We start from the raw sequence: 15,578 nt of genomic DNA, 5'->3' as shown, positions 1-15,578 counted from the left end.
TGGAAAAACATCACCGGCCACCATCCACGGTGGATATCGACAATCGAAATTGACCATCAGATTAGCCTTGACTCAGTAAACCACATACCCAAAAATCAAAAAGATTTAATGATTGGATTTCAGTATATTTATTTAGGTTTTAATGTAAAATACTCACCCATAATGAGGTTGCCGAAAAACTTACTAAATTGGGCCGACCCTATATGTTGTGAATATTTGAAGGAAAAAAAGGCAGTTTGACGCGATAATGGTTGCTGAGGTGGCATTGATAGGCGAGAATGACGATGCAAATCGAAGAGTGATGCTAGTAGCGATGGCTAATAGGAACAGAGCTAGTCGCCGTCAGTATCCGAGGTAAAAAATAAGGGTCAGGGTCAGCATCGGAGGCAGCGATGTGATCGCGGGAAAGTTGAAGACGAAGAGGAAAGGAAAGAACAAAGTGAAGGCTAAGGCAAAATGATCGATTTCTGTCATTCTGTCTATTTTTCTTTTATACCATGCCCAAAATGATATCGTTTTATAATTTCGATCGATTTGGTTAGTTAGATTATTCCAAACAAAAAATCAAATCGAAAATCGAAAATTAAACTTTTAAGAAAAATTAACCAAACCAAACTAATGCAACAAAAAAATCAAATCGAACTGACCAGTTTGGTCAATTCGGGTCAATTGAACTTTTTCTCTCTAAGTCTCTCAATCTACGTAATTACTCGGCCCATCCAATTGGGTTTTCCTAGTGGGCTCACTTGATGTGTTATGGGCCCATTTCATGATACTTGGCTCACTATTAGGCATAACAAGTGTATTTTCCCAAAGTATTAGGACTTAAGTGTAATTTTTTAAAGATTGTTAAGGTTTTTGTGTAATTCCAAGAAATTTTTTAGGGTTAAGTGAAGACTTAAATTGCAATGGGTTTGAATATAATTTACAAAAGCCACAAGTGTAATATATCAAAAATAGAGGGATAAAATAAAGGGGTTGAATTAATTGGAATTTATCAAACTCAAGGGGTAAAGGTATAATTTCCAAAACTTAGGCAATTTGCTGGCCAACTTGCACCACTATCGCAGTGGCCAAATCTTGAGGATTCGACCTATGGATGATCAAAAGAGTGATGAACAACTAGGATCTAAGGGTTTTAGCAATGTGGAAGATGAATTTCAACTATATAAAGATAGAAGGGTTGGTTGAAAATTGGGGAACAAATCAACCATATTTTGATTGTTTTTAAGAGAATTTGATAATGGATTTTTGTTTCTAAGTTCAAGAGGGATGGATTAGGACAAAAATATGGTATTTATGTTTAGATTTGAGAAAAATACTTGCTTGACTAGAAAATCGGACTTCGATAGAGCCACAACTTTTCTAATAAAAATTAAGGGTTTGCATTGGGTTTTTTAGTGAATGAAGGGACGAAGGTGATATATCAAAGGAAAAGGAAGAGATTGGGTGCAATAGGGAATGTTTGGTGAGAGTTCAAGCGTTTTTGAAGGTTGTTGAAAAATCATACCTTATTGGGAAAACTAGTTCGACAAAGCACAAATCGATGATTCTGAGGGGGTTTTCAACCAAAAAAAAAAGGAAGAAGGATAGAAAAAAAGATTAGGAGAAGAAAATAGTGAAAAAGAATACAAAAAGAAAAAGAAAAAAAAATGAGAACATAATCTCTGGTGACAAGAAAAGGCTAAAAAAGCCAACAAAGATGAGAGAGGTGTCGGGCGAGTGCAACACATCTCCTAGAGGCTTAGCATGCATGAGGCAAAAGGTATGCAATACACACACCAAAAATGAAAAAAAAAAAAAAGAAGAAGAAAGGAATAGGAAAAAAATAAAGAAAAAATCAAAAAATTAGAAAACAAATTACAAAAAATAAATAAAAATATTTGAAAAAATAACAAGTGTTAGGAAAACATTCAAGGCTCAGAAAAATAATTTTTAGCACATCAAAGCCATAAACAAGAAGCTAGAAGCTAGCGTTGATATAAGAATTTTTTTTTTTAATTTTTCTCTAAGCATAATCAACACTACAAAAAATTCATAATTTAGTGACAGATTTAGTGACGGAAAAATTCCGTCGCTAAATAGAGACGGAAATTCGGATTTACAATAAAATATTTTGTTGCAAAATTTTTTATTTTTTTTTTAAATTTAGCGACGGAATATTCCGTCGCTAAATAATTAAAAAAATTAATTTATTTTTTAGCTTTTAGCGACGGGAGTTGCCCTTCGCTAAATTTTGGATTTTTTATTTTTTTTATTTTTATTTTTTAGCTACAGGTCTGACCCGTCTCTAAATTTTGTATTTTTTATTTATTTTATTTTTATTTTTTAGCGATGAGGGTCGCTAAATTTTTGCATTTTTTATTAATTTATTTTTATTTTTTAGGGACGGGGGTTTACCCGTCGCTAAATTTTGTATTTTATTTTTTTTATTTTTAGCGACGAGTATGACCCCATTGCTAAATTTTTTATTTTTTATTTATTTTATTTTTATTTTTTAGCAACGGGGTTGCCCCGTTGCTAAATTTTGCATTTTTATTTTTTTTATTTTTTAGCAACGGGTGTGATCTCATAGCTAAATTTTACATTTTTACATTTTTTAGCAATGGGGTTGTCTCGTTTTTATTTAATTTATTTTTTATTTTTTAACGACGGGGATTGCCCTGTCTTTAAATTTTAATTTATTTTTTAATTAAATTAATATTATTTAGCGACAAAATATTTCGTCGCTAAATAATAAAAAAATTAAATTAATAATTAAAAATTAAATTTTATTCGCAACAGGAAAACCTCGTTGCTAAATAATTATAAAATTTAAATAAAAATTAAATTTTTTTAGTATTAAATGCATATTTTATATATTTTATTTACAAACCAAAATATGTAAATTGATATGATATTGTAAAATTTATAAGAATAAAAATGTATTAAACTGATTTTTAATCAAATAAAATTTAAATATTTAAGAGATTAATTAACTACAACATTTAAGTGGTACATTAGTTGACTTAAAAATTTATAGTATTTATTTTTTTAAGTATTAATTTATGAATTTAAAAGATTTAAAATAAAATTAAAACGACTACAGCTAAATTTAGTATATAATTAATATGTGTAGCTTATATAATGACATGGCTTGCAGCTCAGACGGTCACGTGCGTGCACACCCACGATAGGGAACTAGGATCGAAACCAAGGAGGAGGGGGAAAAAGAGGTTGCGTTGGGGGGGATTAAATAGGACGGAATTTTTCCGTGGCTAATTCAAATTTATTTTAAAAAAAATTAATATTTAATTTTTTATTATGTATTAGCGACGGAAAGTTTTGTCACTGAATAGCAATGGAATTTTTCGTCGCTAAAATAATTTTTTATTTTTTATTTTTTTTATTTTTTATTTTTTTAATCAGCGACAAATATTTCCGTCGCTGATTCCGTCACTAATTTGACCCGTCACAAAGTCCATCGCTAAAATTTAGTGACGCCACTTTTAGCGACGGGAAGATGCCCATCGCTAAATCCGTCGCTAAATTTTTTAGCAACAGAATTTGATGTTTTAGCGACGGATTTTTTTGTTGTTAAATGTTATTTTTCTTGTAGTGCAAGGTATAGGGTATGAACATTTTATTTGCATAATTATCATGAAAATATGTGATTGCATAGCATTCTATTGAATAATAAGAGATAAAGTGTGAAAAATTATCTTACATGTGTCAGTTTCTGTTTTTGAAAAGGTCATGTGAATGTACAATATGTGATATTCTGATACTATTTCATTTGATGAAATTGGTTATTCATATCAAATATCTAGTACAAAAATGTGTTTGGAACATATAACTCATCCCCAAATGTATTTTCACCTATAAAAATGAATATATATATATATAGATATTCTATGTTGTACGGAAACGGAAAATATTTCTAATAGGAAACGGAAACGTGAAAACGGATATTCTTCTAAAAAAATAAGCATAAATAGGATCTAAAACGAGAATAGGAAACATTTCAGAAATGGGAAAATGACTCATATGAGGTGTTTCCGTGCAACATAGCAGATATTAATTAATGAATACTACACAGAGACAACAAATTAGTTCCTTGGAGTTTCAAATTCAATTTGCATCTTTATAATCTAATGTTTTGAAATTTCTACTCTTATCTTATTGTATATTTGAACAAATTTATAATTTAATGTTTTTATTGTATCTTTATTTACAATAAAAGCCTAGGTGTTAGAACTCTATGTACCAAGTGTATTGTAACGCTAACGCCCCATGCGTGGCTAACTCGTCCCAAGGTGATCTCGATGGTCTATCTAGCATCCACATTATGCTCCACGACAATTCTGCCCATTCCTATGAAGTACATAAATGGCTTGAACGTGCCGTTTCAATGTTTCCGAACTGTTTCTTGTTTCGAAAACGGGAAAAACGGTTCAAAACTTTTTCGGGCTGTTTGTGTAAATTTCGTAAACCTATGGGCCGTTTCAGCATTTTACATAATTTGCTAGAAACACGTTTTCGCCACTTAAAGAAGCCCTGCACTCCTTCATTTTTTCCTCTCTTCTTCTTCTTCCAGAAACATATTCCCTGGCCGCTTCTCTCTTGTAAGTAATCTCCCAACTTCATTGGACCATTTTGATTGAGACTTTTGTCAGGCAAATATAAAGAAGTTCTGGAGATGTTTAACAAAATGCAAGTAGCCGGTGTCATACCCAACAAAGCAACTTGCAATATTTTGATTCAAAAATGTTGTAAAACAGGGCAAACACGGGCAATGAATAAAATACTTTAGTATATGAAAGAAAACTCTCTTGTCCTTTGTTACCCGATTTATCTGGAATCCCTTGAAACTTTAAAAGTCGCTAGTGAGAGTGATGTTCTCCTAAGGCAAGTCAATTTGCATATTTCTACTGAATGTGCCACAAAGGATGACATAAACAACTGTGATGCAATTGTTTGAATATTTTTTTATTCTTTTTATATTAAAAATCATATTTGCAAAAAAATCCCTTATATTTTTTAAATTTATAGTTTATCCTGCGTTTCCATTTCCTACTTTTTTAGAAAAATGCTGCTTCTGCATTTCCGTTTCCTATCAGAAATGTCTCCCATTTTCATTTTCGTGCAACCTAGACCTACTTGACCTGAACCCAATTTACGTTACTTCCTCCAAACCTTGTCATCCGCCATGCCTTGGTCAATTCATGCTTCCCCATGCCCGACCCACGAGCTAGCCGCCTATTGAGTCAACTCAATTATCAATCCATTGCCTTGTCAAGCACATGAAACACCACAAAAATTAATAGGGGCAGGACACGATGGTTACCCTAGACACTAACTTTGAAAATAATTGAGTAAGATAATGACTCAATCTTTTTTTATACAAAAAAGAAACAAATAACCAAACACAATAATAAATGAACATGGTACGTAAGTATATCTATATATATTGTCCATAAGCATATTTAAAGAATAATAATTGATGGTGGTGGCAATACTTGTGTTATACTAAAGTAATGATGTTTACTTTTAAAGGCATGTGTTCAATTCTTTTTGAAAGTATTGTCACTTTTTTTCTCTATAATTTAGTGTTATTTTAATCTCGATTTTAATAGAGTAAGTGTGATATATGATTCTCTCAAGACAATTGGTGTAAATTGGTGCAAGAAGTAATGTAAAGGGTGACTATAAAAATTATGAGAAGATGGGATTAATTAGTATATCTACCCACTATTGTCTATTGTCCATCTAAATACTATAGGTCACACTCACATGCGTGATCGCCAAACCACTCTTCATCTCTTTCTATGCATTTATTGTTCTCCATAAATAAATGAATAAAATATTAAATAAGTTATTAGACTTTAATTTAGAGGTTAAATTAGATTTAATAAGGGTTAAATAAATCAGTATATTTAAGAGTTAGGATCAAATTAATCACTAAACTTTAAAAAAAATAACAAATAACAATTGTATGGGTCATGTTTTTGCCTAGGTAGAATTATTTTAATTGGGGATAGAGTTGGTACTATTAATAGAATTAAAATGTTATAGGTCAATTCATGCTTCGCCATGCCCGACTCACAAGTTAGCCGCATCTTGATTCAACTCAATTATCAATCCATTGCCTTGTCAAGCAAGCCAAACACCACAAAAATTAATGGGGTAGGACACGATGGTTACCCTAGACACTAACTTTGAAAATAATTGAGTAAGATAATGACACAATTTTTTTTTATGCAAAAAAGAAACAAATAACCAAACACAATAATAAATAAACATGGTACGTAAGTATATCTATATATATATATTGTCTATAAGCATATTTAAAGAATAATAATTGATGGTGATGGCAATACTTGTGTTGTACTAGATTAATGATGTTTATTTTAAAGTCACATCTTCTCTTTTTTAAAGTATTTTCACTTTTTTTTCCTATAATTTAGTGTTATTTTAATCTAAGTGTGATCCATGATTATCTCAAGACAATTCATGTAAATTGGTGCGAAGATGGGCTTAATTAATATATCTACCCACTATTTTCTATTGTCCATCTAAATACTATAGGTCACACTCATGTGTGTGATCGCCAAACCACCCTTCATCTCTTTCTATGCATTTATTGTTCTTCATAAATAAATGAATAAAATATTAAATAAGTTATTAGACTTTAATTTAGAGGTTAAATTAGATTTAAAAATGGTTAAATAAATCAATATATTTAAGAGTTAGGATCAAATTGATCACTAAACTTTAAAAAAAAAGAACAAATTACAATTATATGGGTCATGTTTTTGCCTAGGTAGAATTATTTTAATTGGGGATAGAGTTGGTACTATTAATAGAATTAAAATGTTATGGGTCAATTCGTGTTTCGCCATGCCCGACCCACGAGCTAGTCGTCTCTTGATTCAACTCAATTATCAATCCATTGCCTTGTCAAGCACGCCAAACACCACAAAAATTAATGGGGGTAGGACACGATGGTTACTCTAGACACTAACATTGAAAATAATTGAGAAAAATAATGACTCAATTTTTTTTATGCAAAAAATAAGCAAATAACCAAACACAATAATAAATGAACATGGTACCTAAGTGTATCTATATATGTTGTCCATAAGCATATTTAAAGAATAATAATTGATGGTGATGGTAATACTTGTGTTGTACTAGATTAATGATGTTTATTTTAAAGTCACATGTTCAATTCTTTTTGAAAGGATTGTCACTTTTATTTCCCTATAATTTAGTGTTATTTTAATCTCAAATTTAATAGAGTAAGTGTGATCTATGATTCTTTCAAGACAATCCATGTAAATTGGTGCGAAAATGGGCTTAATTAGTATATCTACCCATTGTTTTCTATTGTCTATCTAAATACTATAGGTCACACTCACGTGTGTGATCGCCAAACCACTCTTCATCTCTTTCTATGCATTTATTGTTTTTCATAAATAAATGAATAAAATATTAAATAAGTTATTAGACTTTAATTTAGAGGTTAAATTAGATTTAAAAAGGGTTTAATAAACCACTATATTTAAGAGTTAGGATCAAATTGATCACTAAACTTTAAAAAAAAGAACAAATTACAATTGTATGGGTCATGTTTTTGCCTAGGTAGAATTATTTTAATTTGGGATAGAGTTTGTACTATTAATAGAATTAAAATGTCATGGGTCAATTCATGCTTCGCCATGCCCAACCCAGGAGCTAGCTGCCCCTTGATTCAACTCAATTATCAATGCCTTGTCAAGCACGCCAAACACTACAAAAATTAATGGGGGTAGGACACGATAGTTACTCTAGAGACTAATTTTAAAAATAATTCAGTAAGATAATGACACAATTTTTTTTATTCAAAAAAGAAACAAATAACCAAACACAATAATAAATGAACATGGTACGTAAGTATATCTATATATATTGTCCATAAGCATATTTAAAGAATAATAATTGATGGTGATGGCAATACTTGTGTTGTACTATATTAATGATGTTTATTTTAAAGTCACATGTTCAATTCTTTTTGAAAGTATTGTCACTTTTTTTCTCTATAATTTAGTGTTAATTTAATCTCGAATTTAATAAAGTAAGTGTGATCTATGATTCTTTCAAGACAATTCATGTAAATTGGTGCGAAGATGGGCTTATTTAGTATATCCACCCACTATTTTCTATTGTCCATCTAAATACTATAGGTCACACTCACATGTGTGATCGCCAAACCACCCTTCATCTCTTTCTATGCATTTATTGTTCTCCATAAATAAATGAATAAAATATTAAATAAGTTATTAGACTTTAATTTAGAGGTTAAATTAGATTTAAAAAGGGTTAAATAAATCAGAATATTTAAGAGTTAGGATCAAATTGATCACTAAACTTTAAGAGAAAGAACAAATTACAATTGTATGGGTCATGTTTTTGCCTAGGTAGAATTATTTTAATTGGGGATAGAGTTAGTACTATTAATAGAATTAAAATGTTATGGGTCAATTCATGCTTCGCCACGCCCGACCCACGAGCTAGCCGCCCCTTGATTCAACTCAATTATTAGTCTATTGCCTTGTTAAGCACGCCAAACACCACAAAAATTAATGGGGGTAGGACACGGTGGTTACTCTAGACACTAATTTTAAAAATAATTTAATAAGATAATTACTCAATTTTTTTTATGCAAAAAAGAAACAATTAACCAAACACAATAATAAAGGAACATGGTACGTAAGTATATCTATATATATTGTCCATAAGCATATTTAAAGAATAATAATTGATGGTGATGGCAATACTTGTGTTGTACTAGATTAATGATGTTTATTTTAAAGTCACATGTTTAATTCTTTTTGAAAGTATTGTCATTTTTTTTCTCTATAATTTAGTGTTATTTTAATCTTGAATTTAATAGAGTAAGTGTGATCTATGATTCTTTCAAGACAATTCATGTAAATTGGTGCGAAGATAGGCTTATTTAGTATATCTACCCACTATTTTCTATTGTCCATCTAAATACTATAGGTCACACTCACATGTGTGATGGCCAAACCACCCTTCATCTCTTTTTATGCATTTATTGTTCTTCATAAATAAATGAATAAAATATTAAATAAGTTATTAGACTTTAATTTAGAGGTTAAATTAGATTTTAAAAGGGTTAAATAAATTAGTATATTTAAGAGTTAGGATCAAATTGATCGCTAAACTTAAAAAAAAAAAGAACAAATTACAATTGTATGGGTCATATTTTTGCCTAGGTAGAATTATTTTAATTGGGGATAGAGTTGGTATTATTAATAGAATTAAAATGTTATTAGATGAAGTTAAAAAAAATAATCATAATGACTAACGTGGCTATAAATTTAAAGGTACAATTATTTATTTGATATTTTTTTAAAAATATAGTAATTACATTGGCTACAAGTGTAAAAATATAATAATTTATTTGAATCATTTTAAATTTAATAACTGATGATGCAGAGCCGATCACCTTCTTTTGTCCCGGACCAAATACTTGCAAAAAGGGTGGGGACTTGCTCCCCGTGATCCCTCCGACGCTTAAGTCAGTTCATAGGGTTATAAATTGGAGATAGTAATAGAAAAAATAATAAAAGAGTCCATTTGGAATCATATCCCCCTACCTGTAGAGACTGTCCTTTATTTATAGATGTCGCTTGGCCTTTCCCTTGGGAGATAAGATATCTTTCAAAAATAGAGGCCGATCCCTTTTCCATGGGGAGAAAATATAACTTTCCCCAATTGAGATAATTCTTGGGATATTAGAGATATTCTTGTGGTGTTGGAGATATTATTGGTTAACTCAATCTTCCTCTCTATCTCTTTCCAGTTCAAAATCATAATAGAGATTATAAAAACATGTGGAGCTCCTAGGAATTGACACGTGGCAATCGCATATTAGCTTTTACTGGCACACATGGCTCTAAGTTAATGGTAACCTCCCAAGGGTAGTACAATAAAATTGTCCCCCCTGTAAATATTCCCTCATCACTTGCCCCCACTCCTTGAGCTGATCAAGCGAGGAGGTTGGGCAGCTGAAGGAGTAGTCGTCATTGTTTTTCTGAGCCTCTGTAAAAAAGTTCTACTAAAAATTGGGTTAGAAGTCTCAGATGTTGAATTCGCTTTTTAAGTCTCCTAGTGCCCTTTCACTCTTCCCATGCAGAGGGTGATTAGGTCGCTCGAGGTGATAGAGACGTTCGAGGATTTTCCTATGGTAGAAAGAGGCCAACTCTTAAATTAGTACATATATATTTTTATTGTTATTTTTGGCCTAGGGCCGAGGCTATGCTGGTCGAGGCCGCATTCCTCATTTTCGGGGGCCACTGGCCGAGGTTGTGGTGGCTGAGGCTGCGTGCCTTATCTTCGGGGCTGCTGGCCGAGGCTGCGTGCCTCGTCTTTGGGGGTCGCTGGCCGAGGCTACTTGCCTCGTCTTCGGGGGCTGCTGGCCGAGGTTGTGGTGGCTGAGGCCGCGTGCCTTATCTTCGGGGCCGCTAGCCGAGGTTGTGGTGGCCGAGGCTGCGTGCCTTATCTTCGGGGCCGCTGGCTGAGGCTGTGGTGGCAGAGACTTCCCTCTTTCGCTTGCTTTCCAAAGCTCATAAAATCTTGGCCCTTAACCATTTAGGTGTATTAGGATAAGCTCTATTATCCCGATAATGCAGTTTTTTCATGTAGCCCTGCTTGCTTAACGAGAATCTTGATCCTTCGGCTTTCGTTGGAGGTTCTTTTCGAACCGGGGGGGGGGGGGGTTACATCGAACCTTCGTTTTGTTTTGGGAGTGATTCCTGGAATTGATTCCTTAATTATTAGGGGTGGTCACAACCTCCGTTGACACACCGAACCGTAGTCACAACCTCCGTTGACTAGGTTTCCTTATCATTCCTTTAGGGTCAATATGACCTATCAAGCAACTCTTTCATTTTTCGATACCCGAACTCTACTTTGAACCGAGATTTCTATTTTACTACTCATTGTCGAGGCCTTGAACTGGCCATGTTATATTACCCGAAATCTCATTTATCCAGAATTCACTGACTCTCGCATTTCGATCTTTAGATCCTGTTGACTATCGATGCAAGACCATTCATAACCCCATTGTCAGACTAGATACCGAGGTATTCTACTCCTCGAGCCTCGCATTATTTGTCATGTCACTCAATCCCAAGATGAATGCGAACCCTGATACAATTCTTTAAATAGGACACTCAGTCCATACTCAATCCATTTTATTCAAGTTGATTCTCCGGCCTCAATTAATCACAGCTAGTGGTACACCTCGCTCCTAGACTATGGGACTTAGACCCATACAAGGTACAGACCCTACTGGGCTGTCCTAGATCTTCATCATCTGGTCGTCTCCCAGACAGTCTGCTATGATGCTTTGATCGACGGGCTTCCTGTACCTTATCGCAAGCCATCCATCAACCATCTGCACGTGGGTCCTTAGACCCAGATTTGTCACTGCGAACACCGAACCAGTAGTGCTGTCACGCTGCTAGAGTTCCTTATCCCGTCTCTGCTTGTCACATCGGTTACACCACTACCAGCTCATTGATTGACACAACTCATACGCCATCATTTGATCATCTTCGGCCTCTCGCTTGACTTAATCCGTCGGATCTCTGATCTACACATCCTATTTTCGAGTTATTAAATGATCCTCAAAATACTTATCATTTGATCCTAACCTTTTAATTAGGTCATGCCACATTAGACTAATCATCCATGATTCGATCATTCTTAATAACCATAGTTACCCTATCATTTCTCGCCATGATTTCAACTAATGACCTCAAATCAACAGTCTCTAAGTCTCTCGGATCTATAATCATGGTTACCGGGTCAACCTTATACCCAAATCATATTATCAAATCCTAACTAGATCATTGTACTAGCTTCCATCAGGCTTTTACTATTCATCGAGAATAGTAATCTTATACTGGAATAGTGTCTATACGTGAATAGTACACCAGGTAAGTTCCCAGAAAAGAGAAATGGGTCACAAATGGACACACTTAAATACCAAGTCTTTCCTTAGACAGAACTTGCCTAGACATGCACTTTCACTACTCAACACTAAAATCCAGTAACCTCTAAGCCTTCAATCGACAATCCCTGAATCTCCTAAATAGGGATTTTGTCCTACGAACCCTTGTCTCTTTTCCCTAAGCCTCCACTTGGGGTTCCTACTAACTGGTTCTATCAATATCAAATATTTTTAAGTCTTCAAATTGCACTTCCCTAATTTCCAGATAGGGTTTAACTCCGATATCAACTACATCTGAGTTACTCAGGGCTTCCAATAATCTTAAGCTCTGATACCAACTGTAACGCCCCGCTTTCTCGGGCACGTTATAACTTGGGACAATAAATTTTTTCTTTTCAAACTTAATTCTAAACCATATCATACCTCGAATCTGTTCCAGAATTCCCATTCATTTATCTCGAAAGATAATTACTATCAAATGCGGAAGCAAAGATCGAAACCTGATATCTTAACATTAATCAAAAATAAATTCTTATATCTTCAACATTTCTCAAAACGTTCAAAATCTAAAGTAGCAGAACTTAAATACAGGGGCTACGTTACATACATTTCATTTCTCATGCACTCTGCTAAGTGCCATTTCATGCCTCATTTATCCTCGTATCTACTGCAATCTCCATCTAGAACGTTTGAATATTCCAGGGGCGAAACCCAAGTTAGATGATGAATCATCTAAGTAAGGGTACATAATGCTATGTCATGTGTGTATGCAATGTCTTACCTCGTAGGTTTCAACTACACCCCTCATGCTACCTACCATTTTAGTGGCCCCCTCTATCGAAGTCGAGGTGTATGGGTGCACCCTTGGTAAAGTAGCGGTGCCAGTTCATACTCCCTACGGCCTCAAATGCGAGTGATTAATGATATCAACGTGTATTTATGCATTTCATAGTCATGTCATGTATGCAGTCTACGTGATGGATACATATCAGAGTATGTCAATATGATGAAAACATTTTCGAGGAACATAAACCAAGCATTTTTCATAAACTAACTTTAATTGGGAAGTACCACTTACCTTCTCAAGCTTATCGAGCTACCTTGATATCCGTGTCTTGCCTCGATTTGCGTGCCAACCCCACAATTTGCACGAGTCTCTTCAACTTCAATCTCAAAGTATCCTAATCGCCATAATTATTTAAATAAATATTAAGACCTCTTTTTCATAATTTTTGGCATTTTCTTTAATTTTCTCTCTATTTCTTCCTATTTTTCCTCAATAATTCCAGATTAAATATTTCTAAAATATTTTCTCAAATATTTCACTACAACAATTCATAAAATAATATTCTTGAATTTCTGAAATTTTCTAGAAAATTTTACTCACCTTAACTTAGCATCTCCGGCTTCCTCGACATGCTACCCTGATCTCGAAAAGCGTGCCCGAACTATTTTCTCGCCCAAAATCTTTGAAATATTATCGAAACATAATATCCTATTTTCTAGAATTTTTCTAAGATTTTTCTCTATTTGTTTTTTCTATTTTTTCTCTATTTCCTTTATTTTCTTCCTTTTTCTTTTCTTTTCTTCTTATACTATTCATCATCTCCCTCCCTTGCCTTGCGCGCGCAACACCTGCCCAGCTTCCTCTCTTTTTCATTTCTTTTCTTTCTTCTTCTTCTTCTTCTTCTTCTTCTTCTTCCTCCCTCATCTGTTTCAGCCTTGCACGCTCGAACCGCCATGCCCAGCCGTCGCCTCGCGCACCAGCGCCTCCCCTGACGCCGCGAGTCGCTGCCTCGGCCAACCTTGCCATCACCGGTCGCCTTGGTCATCACCGACCTCCCCCAGGTTGCCCACGTCGTCGCCCCAGCCTCCCGCGAAACCCCCCATCGCAGCCTACTGCTGTTACGAGCTGCCATGGGAGCTACTTGCTTCGCCGGCCGCCTTTTTACGGCCTCCGCTGGCCTCGCCGATCATTTAAACGGCCGCTGCCACCCGCTCGCGTCGCCACCAGCAAGCTGCATCTTGCCGCAAACCACTCCGCCAACTTCCCCTGCCTTACTCGGACTTGCAGCCATGGCCGCTTGAAGCTTGCGGCTATGGCCGCTTACTACTTTGGGGCAGCCGATCGGCCTCCCTCTCTCTCACAACTCTCTTTCTCGACTCTCCTCTTGGTGCTTCTTCATCGCCCAAACTCCCTGCCTATTTATAGGCAGCCATGCTTGCTCTCCAACGAGCACACACACATATATATATATATTATACATCACATTAATAACAAAATCTCAGAAATTCGGCTGCCATATCTTCTTCCTCAAATCTCGCTGCTGCAATCTCCCAATTTTCAGCGAAAAATCTCGACCATTAAAGCTTCACAGAAGTTGCCTCTACCATTCACGCACATATGCACGTGCATATATATATATATATATACAACTATTTATTACACTTTAAATTAAAATAAATTATACATTAAACTCCAATTTTATCATAATATTACTTGGACAACTCCATAATTTCAATTATACCCTCAAACACTGGATTAAATTGCATTTTAACACTGAAAACGCAAAATTAATAATTTTTAAGCTTAGTTAAAAAGAACAATTTCGCTCTAGTGTCCTCACCGGGCTGCCGATTCATCCCAAAACCACTGAAGGGTTGTTCGTTACACAAACCGGAGCCCCCCTAGGGTTTCGTTGATTTTTTGGAAACCTCCTACAACGATTTGGTTTTACAGTCTAAATGGCAGCTGTATTTTAGCTGTACCAAAAACTGTTCCCGATTCAATTTCTTTCGATACCATAAATCTTATCTCGATACACTTGTCGAGACCATATAATTTTTCTTAGACAATTTCACTCAGAGGCACTCCCTGTAGCCGATTCGGTACTTATAACTGTTATCAAATTAATTTTTTGGTATTCTAAACCTATTAAAATTACCTGGCAACCTTACACGAACATGGGGTATTACACGTAACCCCCAAACTCGTTCCTTAATTATTAGGGGTGGTCCCCTTTGATTTTGAGTTGTCAGGAGTTTCGAGCATCATGTGTGATCCTTTTGTCTTGAGTTGTCGGGGGTTCAGGGCCCCCCAAGGATCACTTCTGATCCTTTGTTTTTGAGTGTTAGGGGGTTCGGGGCCCCCCGAGGATCACATTTGATCCTTTACTCTTGCATTGTCGAGGCCTTTCAGACCCTTGGTCTTTGTGTGCACATGCTGGCTTGGATCGTAGTTGATGACGGGATTTTAAAGAATATCCATATTTTATTTTCGCGGTTCGGCGAAATGCCTACATCCGCAATCCAAAATAATGTCCATATTTTATTTTCGCAGTTTGGTAAAATGCCTACATCCGCAATTCCAAAATCATATATATGCGTATACACATCTATAATCGTGCAGTGGCCCAATACCCTTCCTTGTTTACTTGCCAAGCAAAAATGCATCCCATTGGCCATTGGTCATCTCTTGAGGATATGGGTTGGCCTAATATGGCCCCAACAGTTATGAAATAATGCCCCATGGCTGGAAAGAGGTGTTATGTTCATTGGAGAAGCCTCTTGTTGA

Source organism: Diospyros lotus, chromosome 4 (assembly GCF_014633365.1).
Source record: "Diospyros lotus cultivar Yz01 chromosome 4, ASM1463336v1, whole genome shotgun sequence".
Classification (NCBI taxonomy): domain Eukaryota; kingdom Viridiplantae; phylum Streptophyta; class Magnoliopsida; order Ericales; family Ebenaceae; genus Diospyros; species Diospyros lotus.
The sequence above is the reverse complement of the archived record's forward strand: the minus strand, read 5'-3'. Positions refer to the sequence as shown.